Source organism: Misgurnus anguillicaudatus, chromosome 2, assembly GCF_027580225.2.
Source record: "Misgurnus anguillicaudatus chromosome 2, ASM2758022v2, whole genome shotgun sequence".
NCBI lineage: Eukaryota > Metazoa > Chordata > Actinopteri > Cypriniformes > Cobitidae > Misgurnus > Misgurnus anguillicaudatus.
Genome location: NC_073338.2, coordinates 41954274 through 41971787, shown reverse-complemented (window position 1 = coordinate 41971787; position 17514 = coordinate 41954274). Strand labels below are relative to the sequence as shown.

At 35.8% G+C, this 17514-nt stretch overlaps 1 protein-coding gene across 2 annotated transcripts in view; it reads left to right on the top strand.

Moving 5' to 3' along the window:
- Positions 1-17514, top strand: part of adcy8 (adenylate cyclase 8 (brain)) — a 90684-nt gene that overhangs the window by 828 nt on the left and 72342 nt on the right. Inside the window, exons 2-3 of one of the 2 annotated variants that reach the window (XM_055203264.2) lie at positions 8413-8495; positions 10025-10127. The gene's annotated coding sequence lies outside the window, so the exon portion shown is untranslated. The remainder of the gene's footprint in view (positions 1-8412; positions 8496-10024; positions 10128-17514) is intronic. The other variant, XM_073855533.1, reaches the window with a different exon arrangement.

Sequence of the window (17514 nt, the reverse complement as noted above, 5' to 3'; positions counted from 1 at the left end):
AGACTTTGGCGAGCTCGCACGACCACTAGTTAAACATTTGAAAGGTGGTGACTGAAAATGAGAAGGTATCTATGGTTCTTCCGGTGGTGTTAACAATAAAAACTCAGAAATCTCGCCATCAACAAACCAACAGAAGCATTATTTTCCACAACACCGCGCGCGGCCTGAGGAAATCTTGAGTTTCGTTGAACTGAACCAAAAAGTCAGCGCGACAGAGGAGTTACCAACATACCTATTATAAAGTAAAGTGCCTTTGGTGTCCTCCTCACCCAGTTATCATGTACAAAATGCAAAAATATTTAAAATAAAGTTTTATTATAAATGACCAAACATTTACGCACATATAAATGCAACGATAACAAGTCTTTAAAAATGTGTTTTTCTCATTATTGATATTTTCTTTTGACTGGCTTTTTTACTCAGCTAGTGAATGTAAGATGTGTATAAAATATAAAAATAGGCCTACAGGTCTCCATTTTACCCATCTGAAATTGATGGGTGAATGTCCCTTTAAATAACAACTTATGAACTTATTGACCTTCCATCATTCATTCTGCCTTTTATCGGTGGAGTTTAAAACTTTAATGCACATAAAATAATTCTCGTCATATTGTGTTTGTAGTCGGATGTTGTCAAATTTAACATGTCAACCCTGTTATAGTGATAATATAAAAAATCTTAAAAAATTCTAAATAAAATATGTAAGGACTAATTGACGACGGGCCACTGAATTATAAGAAAATAACGCACACCCAAGGTGGTAATGCGGCAGGACGCGAAGCAGAGTGTGCATTATTTTCAAAAATTCAAAGGACCGGAGTCAACTACTCCTCTTATACCACGGTTACCATAAATATTGCTCTGGTGCCTATTTTTAAGACATTTGACAAGTTAGGTGTGCGGTTTACAGAAAAATAATCAACACCCATAGACCATTTCTCAGCCAATCAGAATGCAGCATTCAACAGACCCGTGGAATAAATATTTTAAAACATGGAACTGTCAGCTTCAACAGTGAATCACTTTGCTAACTGCAGGTACATAACTGTCCATTAAATGCTTTAGCCAAAAATTTCCACCCTGTCATCATCCACCTTCTCACAAAGCCTTACAGGTGTTTCGATGATGATAATTTGATATTTTACAAATCTTTTTCCTATGTAATTAAAGATTGCAATCAAAACAAAGTCCATATAATGGAGTCCATTGTCTGTTTGAAAATCCAGCCCCAACAATGTAAATATATAGACGTTTCAGCAGTAACAACATAAACAAGCGGCTGTTGTGGTCTGCACGTAACTTCCGGTAAACTCCGCTAATAATAAATAACCACAAAGTACTTTAAACGTAGTTTATTTATATAAAAAAAAAAATAAAAAACACATATTACCTAGGAAACCAAAACATGTTTTATTTTCGATGGGCATTTGTACAAGATATCAGTTTACCAACTAGTCAGACCATTAAAAAAACGAAACTGGAAGTAAAGTTTGGATCCAGACGTGTATCACGTGCGTCCGATGAAACCGTCTATAAGATTAAGCACGTCCTGTTCAGCTGACCTCAGTATACAGGTGGAAACAGCAGTTTGTAAGGGAAAGTATAACTTAAAGGAATAGTCTGGTCATTTTCAATATTAAAATTTGTTATTACCTTAACTAAGAACTGTTGATACATCCCTCTATCATCTGTGTGCGTGCATGTAAGCGCTGGAGCGCGCTGCGACACTTCGATAGCATTTAGCTTAGCCCCATTCATTCAATTGTCCCATTTAGAGATAAAGTTAGAAGTGACCAAACACATCAACGTTTTTCCTATTTAAGACAAGTAGTTATACGAGCAAGTTTGGTGGTACAAAATAAAACGTAGCGCTTTTCTAAGCGGATTTAAAAGAGGAACTATATTTTATGGCGTAATAGCACTTTTGGGAGTACTTCGACTCGCCTGAAAAGTGTGCTCCCCTTCTCACTCTCATAATGGGAGAGGGAGGGTGTTACTGCGCCGAGTCGAAGTACTCCCTAAAGTGCTATTACGCCATAAAATATAGTTCCTTTTTTAAATCCGCTTAGAAAAGTGCTACGTTTTATTTTGTACCACCAAACTTGCTCGTATAACTACTCGTCTTAAATAGGAAAAACGTTGATGTGTTTGGTCACTTCTAACTTTATCTCTAAATGGTACCATTGAATGAATGGGGCTAAGCTAAATGCTATCGAAGCGTCGCAGCGCGCTCCAGCTCTTACGTGCACGCACACAGATGATAGAGGGATGTATCAACAATTCTTAGTTAAGGTAATAACATATTTTAATATTGAAAATGAGTAGACTATTCCTTTAAGCTTCAACTCAATTTAATTTTTAAATTTAGTTTTTAAAAACTCCTCACTAGTCAAGAAAGTTCAAATTAATTGTAATTTCAAGTTGATTAAACTTAAGCGTAACAAAATATTCTATAATATATATCGTGACTGCTCTTCCAAGGGGTGCATATTCAAGATATTTGTTCAGTGTCATGTGTGTTGCTCTTGTTTTCAAAATATGTATTTGTTGGGTCATGTGAACAATGTGCATCACGTGTTTTGTCAAAATAAGTGCCTGCTGCACACGCGTCAAACCATTTATGATAAAAGAGACGGTCACGTTCACAAAATACATGCAAGACACTCACTTAACGTGATTATGCGAGTATCTGGCAAACGCGAGCGTCTCTTTTATATAAACCCTTTAGACGCGTCTGCATCAGGCTCTTATTTTGACAAGACACGTGATGCACATAGGATCACTCGACGCGCCCAACACACATTTTGAAATTACGAACCACACACATGATAAGCTACATACATGATGTGATGAACTTGCATTATGCGCCCTCAAAAAAAAAGAAGTCACCTGCCACCACTGGTCATAAAAAATATGCAGTTAAAACAACTTGGTTTTGCTATAGTAAATTCAACCTACTATTTTAAGTTTTGATTTAAACGAAGTTGACATAAAATATATGTTGATTTGATCAAAATGCTGCATTTCTACAGTGTAGGAAGGAGATATTGGGAACATAGCCTTTGTCCACTAGTATTCTGGATAAAGGCTGTATTCTTGTTGCTTTTATAATTAACTATTAATTATAATTTAATCAAGTTAAGTTTTGTGTGTAATTGGTTGATGTCTTAAACAAATGAGGGCCAGTTAGTATCGTTTGACATTCTGACAAAATATCTTTGTTCTTAGATTTTTATTTCTTTTTTGAAGAAAAAAAGTGCAACTATTGCATATTTTATTTGGCAATAAATGTTTTGGCAGTATGGCTAATTTCACTCATATAAAATATTTTTCGAGCATCGTCTGTTTGCAGTTAATTTGTAAAATGTTCTTGAGCTTGGCCAACTAACAGGTCTCATTATTACAAAAAATGTATTTTAATTTTCATTTAGATTGAAGTCCCAAAGGCACTTTGTGGTGATTTTGGCCCTAAAATATCATTAGCCTCGAATGATAACAACAGAAGCATTACTGAATATCTGACCTGATGAGCACCTAATGTCCTATTACATAAATCTGTCACTTTATTACAAACCGCATGCAGAATCCGATCATTTACAGTCACAATGTGATGCATATAATGTCTGCCTGTGTCAGACCTCCCTAACTGGATTATATTAGGATAATCTGAACCATTCCAGCTGCCTAAGCTATGATGGCCTCTGTTTGTGTGTTTGAGAGAGAGAGAGAGAGAGAGAGAGAGAGAGAGAGAGAGGGACCAAATACACAGTATTAAGATAAAGACCTTTGCTTCACAGGAATTATGTGTGATTAATCTCTATTTTATCCAAGCATCTGCTAAAACAGACACACGCATGTACACAATTCTGTGTAACTTTATAGTGTATCATGGCTGACATGTTTAACATTTCAATTTTTAAAATGTTTAAAATTCCTACTTTCATATTGGATTGGGATGGCACTGGCATTCCACAATGGAGTCGACAGACATGAAAACACAACATGCATAATAATTACTGAAATGCTGGCCGAATAATCCTATTTCTTCTGTAATCTCCATCAAACCTTATTCACACACCAACACACACATTTTCTGCCTCATTGATTCTGGTGGTTGAATGAAGCATGAACAGTTTGTTCAGTTTGATTGATTGAGCTTAATGTTTTAGCTGTATGTGCATGGGAAGCTGGAACTGTCATTCAATAAAGTGCTGCTGTTAACTGATTACTGCACTCGATAATCTCAAGCGGTGTACTAAAACTATTTTTAGCAACATTTTTCCAATTTTTGTATATGTGTTTTTCTTTTAATTACTGTACTACTATCACTTTAGCTTTTATGACCTCATATTATTTTGAGAGTCGATTCAGTTTATGATGCATGGTTTTTAAAGGAGATCTCATCTGTGCAGATGTTTTATGGATATTTTATAGTACAAACTACAGTTCTGTTGTCATTTACTCATCCTCATGTTGTTCCAAACCAGATGACAGACAGCCTCCCGTTACTTTCTCATTCACTCTCACTGTAGGCTATGTAAAAACAGCTGTAACAAGTTTCTCCTCTTATTTTCTGTGCAAAGAAAAGATTTTTTATTGAACTGTCCCTTTAAGGGACATATTATGCAAAATCCACTAGTATTTGGACATAGATGTGTTGCAAACACAACAACAATGAAAAAAATCCACTCCTTTAATCCCCATTAAACCAAAGCAGTCTCATTATGGGGTGCTTCTTAAAGGTGCAGTGTGTAAATTTTAGCAGCATGTAGTGGCGAGGTGCTGGTTAATTGCAACCAATGGCTCAGTCTACTGCTTACCACTCATTTTTTAATCACATAGTGAAGCTACGGTAGCCCCTTCGGACAAATATGTGATCGGAAACAACTTAGTAAAAAAGTTTGTCCATTAAAGGTTTCTGTAGAAACATGGCGGCACAAAATGGCGACTTCCATGTAAGGGGACCCTCAGTGTATGTAGATAAAAACGTCTCATTCTAAGGTAATAAAAACATAACGGGTCATTATGAAAGGTCTTTATACACCACTGATAATATAGTTTTGTATATTATTTTGCATTTCTGTCAAGAGATCCTTCTAAAAATTACACACTGCACCTTTAATTCTAATTTGTGCATTCTCTTTTCCTTTCCTCGCGTCTTAACTCCACCCTCCTAGGATGCAACAAGGAAGGTTGCGAGGGCGACAAAGCATTAAAGAGGACATTTCACAAGATGTCAAATAAATCTTTGGTGTCCCCAGAGTGCATATGTGAAGTTTTAGATCAAAATACCCCACAGATCATTTATTATAGCATGTTAAAACTGCCACTTTGTAGGTGCGAACAAAAATGATTTTGCATAGGATACACTTATGGCCATGTCCCAAATGGTACAGAGTCCACACATTGATGACATCATGTAGTGCAGACCTTAGGGAGTACAGGAGTCGTATTTTGGGATGGACTCAAGCGTCACGCCGAAAATACGAAGAAAAGTTGCCCATCAGTGTGAACTCCTCCCATCTGTCATCTAATTGCTCTTTCGCAAAGACTTCTTGGTTGGTAAAGTGTATGGAGCCTGCAGCAGTGCGGGCTTCGCCGAAGACCGCATCAAGGGTGCAAAGGGAGCGCTTATAAGCACACTTGAATTTACTTGCTTCATTCGCGCGTGAAATTCTAGTCATTCGAGACATTCAGGTGGAAATTCGCGTCATGGGAGGGGCTTCTGAGACTCCGCTGAGACTCCGCTCACTTCCTGTAATCAAGTCACTACTATAAAAAGGTCCTGATTGGTTAACGCGGCACGGAAATCCACCAAAGTTTCTATTTTTTAACTCGTGCGTTTCCCGCGGCAACGCTAAATTCACGCGGAACGCGCCAACCACGCCGAAGGATGCCTAATCGCGTCTTTGCATTGACTTAACATGTGAACTTGCCATGTGTACTTGCCACCTCTATCGCGTCTGGTGTGAACCCTGCATAAGAGAACATGCACAATTTAAGGCCACAAGACCGAAAGTCTACATGAAGTGTGTCATTTGGGACAGGGCCCCGCTCATGACTCCTCAGGAAGCCTACTAACTCCTTGCCTCCTCACGGTGCATTTAAAAGAATTGAGATGTCCTTCCAGATGGCAAAGCTCGATCTGTTTCCGGGTCGTAGGATGTATAGGACATAGGACTGAGGAAGCATATTAAGAAGGACCCATTGTCTTGTTAATGTGACATCACACTGATAAAGCCCCTCCCACGTTTTTGTTCACACCCAAATAGGGGCATTTTGGACATGCTATAACAAATGATCTGTGGGGCATTTTGGACTTTTATAACTGTAACTGATTACTTATCTTAAACAATCATAAATAATCACAAAATTGTATTATGTTTAGAGAAATTTTAAAAGATTTAGTTCTCAAGTTAAGCCAGATACACCATCTAAGATTTTTCCACAAGCTTCACACAGAGCTTAAGATCAAAACCGACGCATTGAACAACTGGATGTGTGTGAGAGAGAAAAAGAGACTGTTAGATTTTTCTTGACTCCTGGGGTGCTTTGACATTTTTCACAAGCTCATAACATTTTGGGCGTCTGTTTGGTGTTTAGACAAAATCAATGTATTGATGCATTACACAAACTAAAGAAACATGAGGTTCTGCTGATTGAGAGTATACTCTTTCAAATCCCCAAAATAGGTAAAACAAAATATTTTGCTGAGCTCCTTTACATTATTTAGCCAAAAAAGTTTAAAAAGAGCTTAATGCTGCAAATTGTGATGCTCATTTTTACCTGTTCAACATTATTTAAAATTTGCCCTGCTTGGATTATGTTATACAATGTTGATACAGTCTGTTCACATTTATGTTCCTTGCTGAGGCTTAGAAAATGCTTATGGAAGTATTAACAGCTCCGAGGGGAGGAAGCAGACAGTGTACAGAAGTCAAGAGCTAAATATAGCCCTTCACTATCAAGAATGATAGCCTACCAAGATGAATGCAAGATAAACAAGACCTGACAGATAAATCCTAGGTACTATTGATATTGGGTCTTGTTAACATGAAACCTGACCTCAGTGCAGCCTGGAGAGGGAGGAAAGCCCAAGCTGATGAGCAGTCAAGCAGTTGGATTTCCCCCCATAGAAGGGTGATGTGTGTAACTGAATAACATTAATTTAGCAGCAATATGAGAGGCCGTTCGTTTGGATAATGATCCTGAAGGTCTGGAACTCATGTTCAGTTCTTCATTTTTATTTCATATTTTGTGTTTCTCTCACTTGCTTAACATACAGTACACTCTAAAAATGGCTGGGTTATTTTTAACCCATAATAGGTAAATATTGGACAGAACACGTGCTGGGTTAAACATTACCTCATGCTGGGTAAAAAATAACAATGTTATTATGCAACCATGGGGTATAATAACCCAGCAGTTGGGTTAAAACAACCCAGCATTGGTTCAATTTTAACCCAGCGGTGTGTTCTGTCCAATATTTACCCATTATGGGTCAAAATTAACCCAGACATTTTTAGAGTGTACTAGCTGAATATTTGTAAAAAATCTGTAAAAATAGTGCACAATGTACTTTTTAATATAATATTTTTAATATAATACATTTTTCTGTATTGATTTTTACAAATATACCAAAATACCTGTATTTTGCACTTCATAGGGTTAACGGAAATGTCCGAAAAAATTAATGGATAATGTCCGGATAGTGGAATTGGTATGTGGAATTTACAATGAAAAAAGTAAAGTTCGGTCTCTAGAATGTTTCCATATTTCAAGAATGAAATAAAGTTTACTGAAGTATTTTTAGTCAACTTTTAGAAATTGATATAGTTTTAAAGATAATGTATGGATAACACTATTAAAAACAATTGCAGATTTTGTAAAAAAAAAAAAAGTAACAAAGGTGCACTGTAAAAAATATGTAGCATGAAGTTAAAAAACTTGGTTTTGCAAGTCAATTCAACCTTATATTTAACTGTATTAAGTTGACTTATAAAAACAAGTTGAAATTGTTTAACTTATTTTTTTTAAGTTAAAGTAATAAGAATTATGTTGATTTGTACAGTGTGCATTTAAATAAAATAATCTGAAATGCTTCTATTTCAAAAGTAGTTTCTGTGAATAAAAAGTAATCAAGATGGCATAGAGAACATGTTGGTCTTTTTATTTTAATGTTTTTATTTTGCTTTAAAGACATAATTTTAACAAAATAATATAATATATAATAAAATAAACTGGTGTAATTTATCTGTAGGTGTTTTTAGAGTTTTCTGTAACATGCAAGTGCAATAAATGTAAAGGAATATCACATTTGTCCATATGTAAATGTAGTGTATTTGCTGCATGCTTTTGTTTGTGAAGTTGACACTAGTGGCACTAAATTGTAAAAATAATGTGTTTAAACAGGTGCAAACTTGTCTGGGATGTTCGAGATCTGGGACAGAACATAGAGTTCATCCTTGAGAACATATTGATAGTTTCCAGTAAAGGTAATTCTTGCATCAATTTTATTACTTAAGATTTTGCCGTTTATTAACCCTTTACCTGGCAAAGCCCTTTTGAGTGGGGGGTTTAAAAGGTGATGTACCCCTTCAAATTTATATAACTCTGGCATTTTTATGTATTTATGTATTTTATGTATCACAGATGGGTATTTCTCATGAAATTCAGATTTAGAAGGTGTCCAGCATCAGAATTAATTTTTTTTTTTTTTGCACATATAAGATTAAGGTCTGAACTTACTATAACCATTATTTTCAGAGGATTTAATAAATATTTCCTATATAATTATTTAAATTTTTTAGATTATCATTATGAAAAATTATCATTACCGCAACATGATATTACATTAAATATATGTATTTACAAACTCATGTTTCGGTAATGAGAACTAAAAAGTTTTCTAGGTATTATATGACAAACAAAATTTCAACTTTTATCTGAAGAGAAAAAATAAGAACTGCCTACCTGGTAGCCATCTTGAGTGTCACAATCAATTATGTCCTTTCCAACAAGTTTTTTTAAATGTTAGTTCATTGAGGGCTTAAACGATGATTTAAAATTGTTGTGGAGTATAAGAAAATTGGTCTTGGACACATTTATATTCCTTATTATTGTCTCTACATTTATCAATGATCACCAAATACCACATGTTTCTTTACTGTAAATGTTTATAGTATAACACGCACTGAAGCTTTTTATTTTTTTAATTTTTAAATTATAAATATTTCCATGTCAAAGAACCCAAATCCAGTCATTGACACGTTGCGGTAATGAAAATGTTCTCCTTAAATGTGGAAAAAAAACAAAATTTTTTGTATGATGTCATTTGAAATCATGTGCAAAATAGTACATGAAGAGATGTTCGTAACTGTATGCTTCTTATTTTGATAGCATTTACTTTTATTATCAAAATGTCACCTCATAAGTCACCTCATAAGTGGTCACTATTGGTTAGAGAGTGAGGAGCTGTAGTTTATTAGCATTTAAAGGTACGCTTTTTGCTCCCAACCAAATAGGGGCATAAATAATAGGGGCAGATAATCTGTGAAGTATTTTGACCTGAAACTTTACAGCCACATTTTAGGCACACATCTTGTAAAAATGGACTTAATATTCGCAAAATATGCTTGAAAAACTTGCCTATAAAAATGTTTAATTGCATGTAATATCTGCATGTGTCTTTTTAGCTTTAGCTGTCTATCAAGTATTTCTATTTTTGTTCAAGTGCTGACTACCAAAAAGAACAGATCTCATATAGAGGCATTTTATTATTTATAGTTTCGTTAAGTGTTTTCTCTCGTACTGAGAAAGAGCCACTCTCGCTTTCTCTCTCACAGATGTCTCTTAAAGGGAAGTTTAAAAAAGTAAAAAATTGCTAAATGAATGTTCACGACACAGGAATTATAAAAAGCAATAGAGAGACTATGAACCAGGTGAGAGAGATGCAGAAACAGGCATATATGTGTATTTAATTATCTGTGATTATTCTGCTCACTTCTTCCTACATGTCTCATAGTATCGGCAGCATGTGTGAAAGACGCTGGACTTGGGGGCCGAATTTTATGGATCACTCCCACGGTTCTGGAACCTAAAACATCAACAGCAGAATGGGCTGACAGGTGGCTGAGTCCAACACACACAAATGCACTACACACAAGCAAACACATGCGAGGACGCTATTGACAGCATGTTAGCAGAAACGTGGGTGAAATGATGGGATTTATGGGAATAACTCATAAAATAAGTTTTAAACATCTCCTTTTCTTTGTGTGTGTGCGTGCATGCGTGCGTGCATACGAACGACTGCTCTCTACTGCCTCCTGTCTTCTGTCTAGACAAGAAGCTCTTCACAAGGTTTCCAGCTAAATTAATCTGCTCTAGGAGTTTTATGTGCGTTTCTTTGTGTGTGTGCGTGCGTGTGTGTGTGTGTGTGTGTGTAGGGAGGGTAATCACAGAGACACAATGGCAACAGAGTGAATTAAACTATGACCAGTCATTTAATTTTAAACACCCCTACCATAATAAGCACAACTTAAGCACATAATAGACACGCAACTGGTCTTTCCAGGCAATTCTTCTATAATTACGCAAATGTGTCTGGCGAATAAACCGTCCTTCATGCTTATCTGAACCCAGACACTGTGTGTATAACAAAGCTTTTACTGCAGATGTGCTAATGTGTTTTCGTTGTCATTTCAATGGCATTTTAGGGGAGTTTTCCACATCACTGTGCTTTCAGTTTTGAGTGGGTGTGTCGAGGTGTGTGTGTGTATGCGTCTTTCTTCTTCTTGTCTTTTCGCTCACTTATTCACCAAATGGCATGGTTGGGGCAGAGAGAACAACAATGAGGCACAGAGAGAAAGGTGTATGCTTGTGTGCTGAGTCATATCACTGATGTCTTTGTTATTATCGAGCCATGATCCCAGACGATAATTGCTGTAATCGAGACGTTTTAGCACACACAGGTGTGTGAAGTGAATTTTAAAAGAGTGTGTTGTGTTTGGAATAATTTAGCAGTTGTTTTGGGATATAAGTGTCCCCAAAAATTAGCTTAAAAAACAAAAACCTTATACCTGGGGGATGAAGGCATCTCTTATACATTCACTCTAAAAGAAAAGGTGCTAAATAGCACTAAAAGTGCTGGCTCGTAATTAAAGGGAACCATTTTTAAACATAACCATTAAAATATAACTGTGATTTATCACATCAGAGTGCAGTTTTTAATGGAACATTGGTGAACATTCCCAGGAGTGGCTGGCCCACCAAAATTACCTCAAGAGCGCAGCGATGACCCATCCCGTAGATGGTAGTTTACTGGACCGAATGCGTCAAATAGAGCCGCCATCTTGAAACAGGGGAATCCCGCATCAGCGTCATTGTAGGCAATGATGTAACGGAAATAAAATAACCATAAATCGTCATGAATGCGATTTTCTTGGTTTTCTTTTGGTTAATTTCAACATTTCATCTAGTGTACATATCTATGGACCCATCCAAGAGGTCACAAAAGACCCCACAACAACATCCAAAGAACTGCAGGCCCTTATTTGCCCCAGTTAAGGTCAGTGTTCATGACTCCACCATAAGAAAGAGACTGGGCAAAAATGGCCTGCATGGCAGAGCTTCAAGACGAAAACTAAGCTGCTAAGTAAGGGATAATGTAGAGGCAGCCGGTAGTTATCGGGAAATAAGCCCCGACAGTGTGATCAGGACCCTACGCGAAGCGGAGGGTCTTGTATCACACTGAAGGGGCTTATTTACCCGATAACTACTGGCTGCCTCTACATTATCCCGCTTATTACACGGCTACTTGTCACATAAGAAAAAAAACTGGACATGAATATGAATTTGAAACATTTTATTGGCATATTTGTTTTAAATTTACATTTTTATCCTTCTGCGAAACTTTGCACAGATGCATAAAATGATCGTAATACCTTATTAAGATCCTCTGCTTCATACTTGTATGTCTCAATTTTTTTCTCTTTTAGCCAGTCTTTGAGAAGTTTTAATGCCCATTCTGTATTTTTTGAGTGTTGGCTTCGTAGCTGTCATGCTCTATTTTGTCAAGTTCAGTCTCAGTAAGCTCTCTGTGTCTTGTCGTTGTTCTTTCTTCTATCCACAAAATTTTCCATTCTTAATTGTGGTTGTCCAGTGTTCTTTGTTGGCGCGCAGGGATTTAAAACATACAAGTAGTACCGGCTATGCGTTATTACTTTGGAGCGGTTATTATTTGAAAAGAACGAACCTGCAAATGTCTCAACTGACCAATCAGAATCAAGCATTCCAGAGAGCCGTGTAATAAAGAAAAATAACATAAAGGATTATCTCAGTTTCACCAGAAAACATCTTCATGATCCCCAAAACTTTTGGAAAAATACTCTGTGGACTGACGAGACAAAAGTTGAACTTTTTGGAAGGTGTGTCCCATTACGTCTGGTGTAAAAGTAACACAGGATTTTAGAAAAAAACACATCACCAACAGTAAAATATGATGGTGGTAGTGTGATGGTCTGGGGCTGTTTTGCTGCTTCAGGGCCTGGGAGACTTGCTGTGATAAATGGAAACATGAATTCTGCTGTCTACTAAAAAATCCAGAAGGACAATATTCGGCCATCTGTTCATGACCTCAAGCTAAAGCAAACTTGGGTTCTACAGCAGGACAATGATCCAAACACACCAGGAAGTCCACCTCTGAATGGCTGAAGAAAAACAAAATGAAGACTTTGGAGTGTCCTAGTCAAAGTCGTGACCTCAATCCTATATGCTGTGGCATGACCTTAAAAAGGCAGTTCGTGCTCGAAAGCCCTCCAATGTGGCTGAATTACAATAATTTTGCAAAGATTAGTGGACCAAAATTCCTCCACACACTGTTAAAAAAAATCAGTAGAAATTACAATGTTATTGCAGCTGGGTTGCCGGTAATTTACCGTAGATGTTATTTACTGGCAAGAATTTGTTCAAAGTTAAAAAAATTTTAAATATTAACACGTCTTTATCTTTACAGAACAAAGCTATACAATAACAGTCTCATGTAAAGCATACTGGGAACCAGAAATCATCATCAACCTTTTTCTGTTTTTTTGCTTCAGATTTTGTTTACCAGAATGTTTTGCTTGATGCCGTTTTTTTTTAGTTTTACTCTGTAAAGACAAAGACTTGTAAATGTTAAATGTTCATTTAACTTTGAACAAAATGTTGCCAGTAAATTACATAAATTTAAATCTACGGTAAGTCACCGGCAACCCAGCTGCAATTTCTACGGATTTTTTCACAGTGCAGCGCTGTAACAGACTCATTGCAAGTTATCGCAAACAATTGTTTAGGGGGCAAACACTTTTTCATACAGGGCCATGTGTGTTTGGATAAAAAAAAAAATTAAAAATTGCATGTTGTGTTTAGTTGTGTTATCTTCGATATTTTTTTCATGTATGACAAACATGCAAAAAAAATTCAAAATCAGGAAAGGGGCCAATACTTTTTTACACCACTGTATGTACCCTCAAAGGTACATGTCAGTACCTAAATGGTACATATTAGGACCGTTTTAAAAGGTACTGTCCCAGTGACAACTTTTGTACCTTTTATTCTGTGAATGCAATTTAGGTTAAACACAGCATAGGTTAAATTACAACTCAATGGGTTAGGATTTTTCCCTTTTTAAATAAGCATTTTTTTTTAGTGTAGCGAAAATATAAATATTTTTTCTGGGTTTGTTTTAGGGGTATGGGGTATAAAACATTATTAGTTCACAATAAAAAAACAATATTATTCAACACATCAATAAAGTAGAGGAAGCACAGTTTGAGAGAGAGAGAGAGAGAACAATTTGTTTCTTGCACCTCAACAGGATCATCTCAAATGTCACACTTTAATTGGAAACCGAACACACATATTGCATGAACACCACAATAGACAAGCAGACATGGAAACAGGTATACACACACACACCCCACACATACAGTACTCTCTTATAAACAATTGGTTGGTTCAAATATGAGCAGACCCAACCCATTAACCAGGGGTTCTCAAACTGGGTGCCACGAGATGAGAGCCCCAGTTAAACCTGTCATACATTTTCTTTGAAGGGGGACTGTAAGGTATGCACTGTACTCAAAGGGCGCATGCCGAAAATGTTTAAGAACCACTGCATTAACCTACAATACACCCTTAAAAATAAAAGTGCTTTTACGATGCCATAGAAAAAAACATTTTCTGTTTAAATGGTTATTTAAAGCACCTTTAACATCTGAAAAACCTTTCTGTTTTACAAAAGGTTCTTTAAAGTGATAAAAAGGTTCTTCTGTGGCCGGTTGCATAAAAATTTAAGACTAGCTTAAAAAGTTAGTCATGAATTTTTTTCTTTAAGACTGATCATAACTGTTTTAATTATGTTACATAGAAAGGTAGATTGGTCTAATTTAAATCCAAATATTTAGACTGATTAGCCCTAACTAATTGCTAGTTAGTCAGAATCATACTTAAGACGCAGTCTTAACGTCACGACTATGTTTATGCAACCGGCCACAGATTATAAAATGTTTTTTTAAAGAACCTTTGAACAAAAAGGTTCTTCTATGGCATTTCTGTGAAAAAACTTTTTAAGCACCTTTATTTTTAAGAGGCTTTCTAAACTCATGGTTGGGTCAGGTTGCAATATTTTTTGTTTAAATTTAAACCAACCGTTGGATTTGTCTATAATTGACCCAATCATAGGTTGAAGCAACAAAGCTTTTATTAAACATATAGGTCTTTAATAGCATAGTAGCTGCAGTCACGGACCACTATGAAAACATAATGCATTGTCACCAAGCATGTTTCACAGTGCTATAAAAAGAAAGCAACCAACAAACATTCTGTGTCTGATGCTTTCTTTAAATTCACCTGTTTACATTCATATATTTCATATTGTCACATCATTAGTGCTAGAATCAGCCAATCAAGCCTTGTGACAATGCCCTTTCACCACAAGGACTGCACAACATATGAACCACACTCAAGCGCATAGTGACATTTACTTTTAGCAAGACATCCACAGATGTGTGTGCATAACTCCTCATATACTTATTTGTGATTCCCTGTTGAATCCTTGACAGTGAACATTTTCATCTATGTAATCTGACCGGATGTAGGTCTGTAACTTCAGCTTTGTGTGTGAGAGTATGTGTATCTTTAGGTCAACATATTTATATGTACACTTTATTCCTTACTATGTAAATTAAGAATATTAATCAGAGAATATGGAAATGAGCTGAAATAAGTGTGTCTGATAAGGGAGTCATCCGAAATGTGTATTGGTGGTCTTTCAGCAATGAGGCTGGAAACCCTGTATTTCAAGTAATTTGTACTTATATCATATTTTAATGACACTTTTCATACTATTTACACTTGCACAAATTTTGATCATGGTGTATTTTCATTGTCAAAAACATCAGCAGTCAATTCTGCTAAACCGTAAAAGCAATTATTGACAGAATGTATTTTATTCCTTACCCAGTCAATGTATTGATTTGATTTTTAATATTCAACATTTTTTAGCATTTTCACTGAACAAAATCTTTTACAAAACTTACATTTTCTGTCACCGGGGTGGTACCCTTAGGTTCCATTTTGTACCTTTGCACACTGAAAAAAAATTATTCATTCAATTTACTCAATTTTTTAAGGTAAGCAGTTGCAATCAATTTATTTAAGCTGTATTTAAACAAAAGTTTTTTGTTTTGTTTTGCATTTCTAATTTTTTTGTTTAAATGTAGCTTAAATAAATTGATTGCAAACACTTACCTTAAAAAATTAAGCAAATTGAATGAATATTTTTTTTCAGTGCAGGTAAAAACATATAATACAATGTTATATATTTTTGGGTGAGGATCTATTCACTGTATAAAATATTTGCTGCCTTCATTTTTTTCAATCAACTCAGATTTACAAGTTATTTCAACTTACTTTTAATCTTGATTAGAGATAAGTTGTTACAACTTATAAAATGAAGTTGACTTATTTCAACAAAATTGTATAATAAGTTCTAACAACTTGTCTCTAAATAATAGTAAGTTAAATCTGAGTTGATTCAACAAAAAAATGTAAGGAAGTAAATATTTTTTTACAATGTTGTATACCTTTAAAAGTACAGTTAACTGTTTTGTACCCCTAAAGTGTAACAAATTTGTTCCTTAAAGGGATAATTCACCCAAGAATGAAAATTCTGTCAAAATTGTTTAACTTTCATGTTGTAACAAACCTGTTTACATTTCTCTGATCAACACGAAGAAAGATATTTTGAGGACTGTTTGTAACCAAACCAATCATGAGCCTCATTCACTCCCATAGTAGGATAAAAGAATACTATGGAAGTAAATGAGGGTTACAAACATTTCTCAAAATATCTTGTCTTGTGTTCATCAAAACAAAGAAATTTATACAGGTTTGTACCCACTTGTGGGTGAGTAAATAATGACAGAATTTTAATTTTTGGGTGAACTATCCCTTTAAGGTACACAATAGGTCCTTAGGGTGAAATATTGTACAGCAAAAGGTACAACTGTTCAATGTGTGTATACCCATAAAGGTACAAAAATAAACCTTTGAGGGTGCCACCCTACACTTTAAAAAAAAATAATAATGCTAAATAGCACTAAAAGCTCATAATCATAGGGGGAACCAGTTTACCATATGGGTGTGATATAGTACCACGATAGCACCAGATATGGTTCTACAATAGGGTTCTACACAGGTGCTATATGGCACTTAATGGTTCCATTGAACCACTTTTAGAGCTATTTAGCACCGTTTGTTTTAGAGAAGTGACAGTTTGTACCTTTTTTCTGACAGTGTATGCTGGGTTGTTTGAACCCATGGCTGGGTCAAACAACCCAGCGTTTCTAGTGGATGTTGTATGTTTCACTTAACTTAATGAACACGAAGTTCCGCGCCTGCAGTTTACCAGGTTTGCGCAAGCAGACAGACAAGGGAAAAGAAAAGGGTGAGTAACATTGTTAGAAACTCATGGAAACAAGACTCGAGCCCCTCGCGTGGTACAAACCCACACCGGTTAAAAAAAGAGCCGGCAGCGCGAGCGGGGGACGTGATGAGTCACTCGCGAGGAGCTGTCGCCCCGCTTTGATCAGCCGCAGTTGGGGTCTCGCGCTGTAAAATATTTTTAAAAGACGAATAGCCGATGAGTCAAGGCGACGGTGCTCGAGCTAAGTGTGTTACGTTGCTAAAAATATCCTGAAATTCGATAAAAATGATAAAAGCATGCTGGAAGAAAACTTCAATACTTGGGTTTATTTTAGAGACTTATACTCAACAGTAAGCCTACTACAAAAAATATATAGTTCATATTTTGTTTTTAGAATATGCATCGGTATGATTAACATACAATTAGGCTACATACAATTTATTATGTCACTATTTTTTAAAATAAACAAAAATAATAGATATTTAATCAAATTAACATAAGTAGCATAATGTTCCGATGTGTTCCGATGTGTCTTTCTTCCTTGC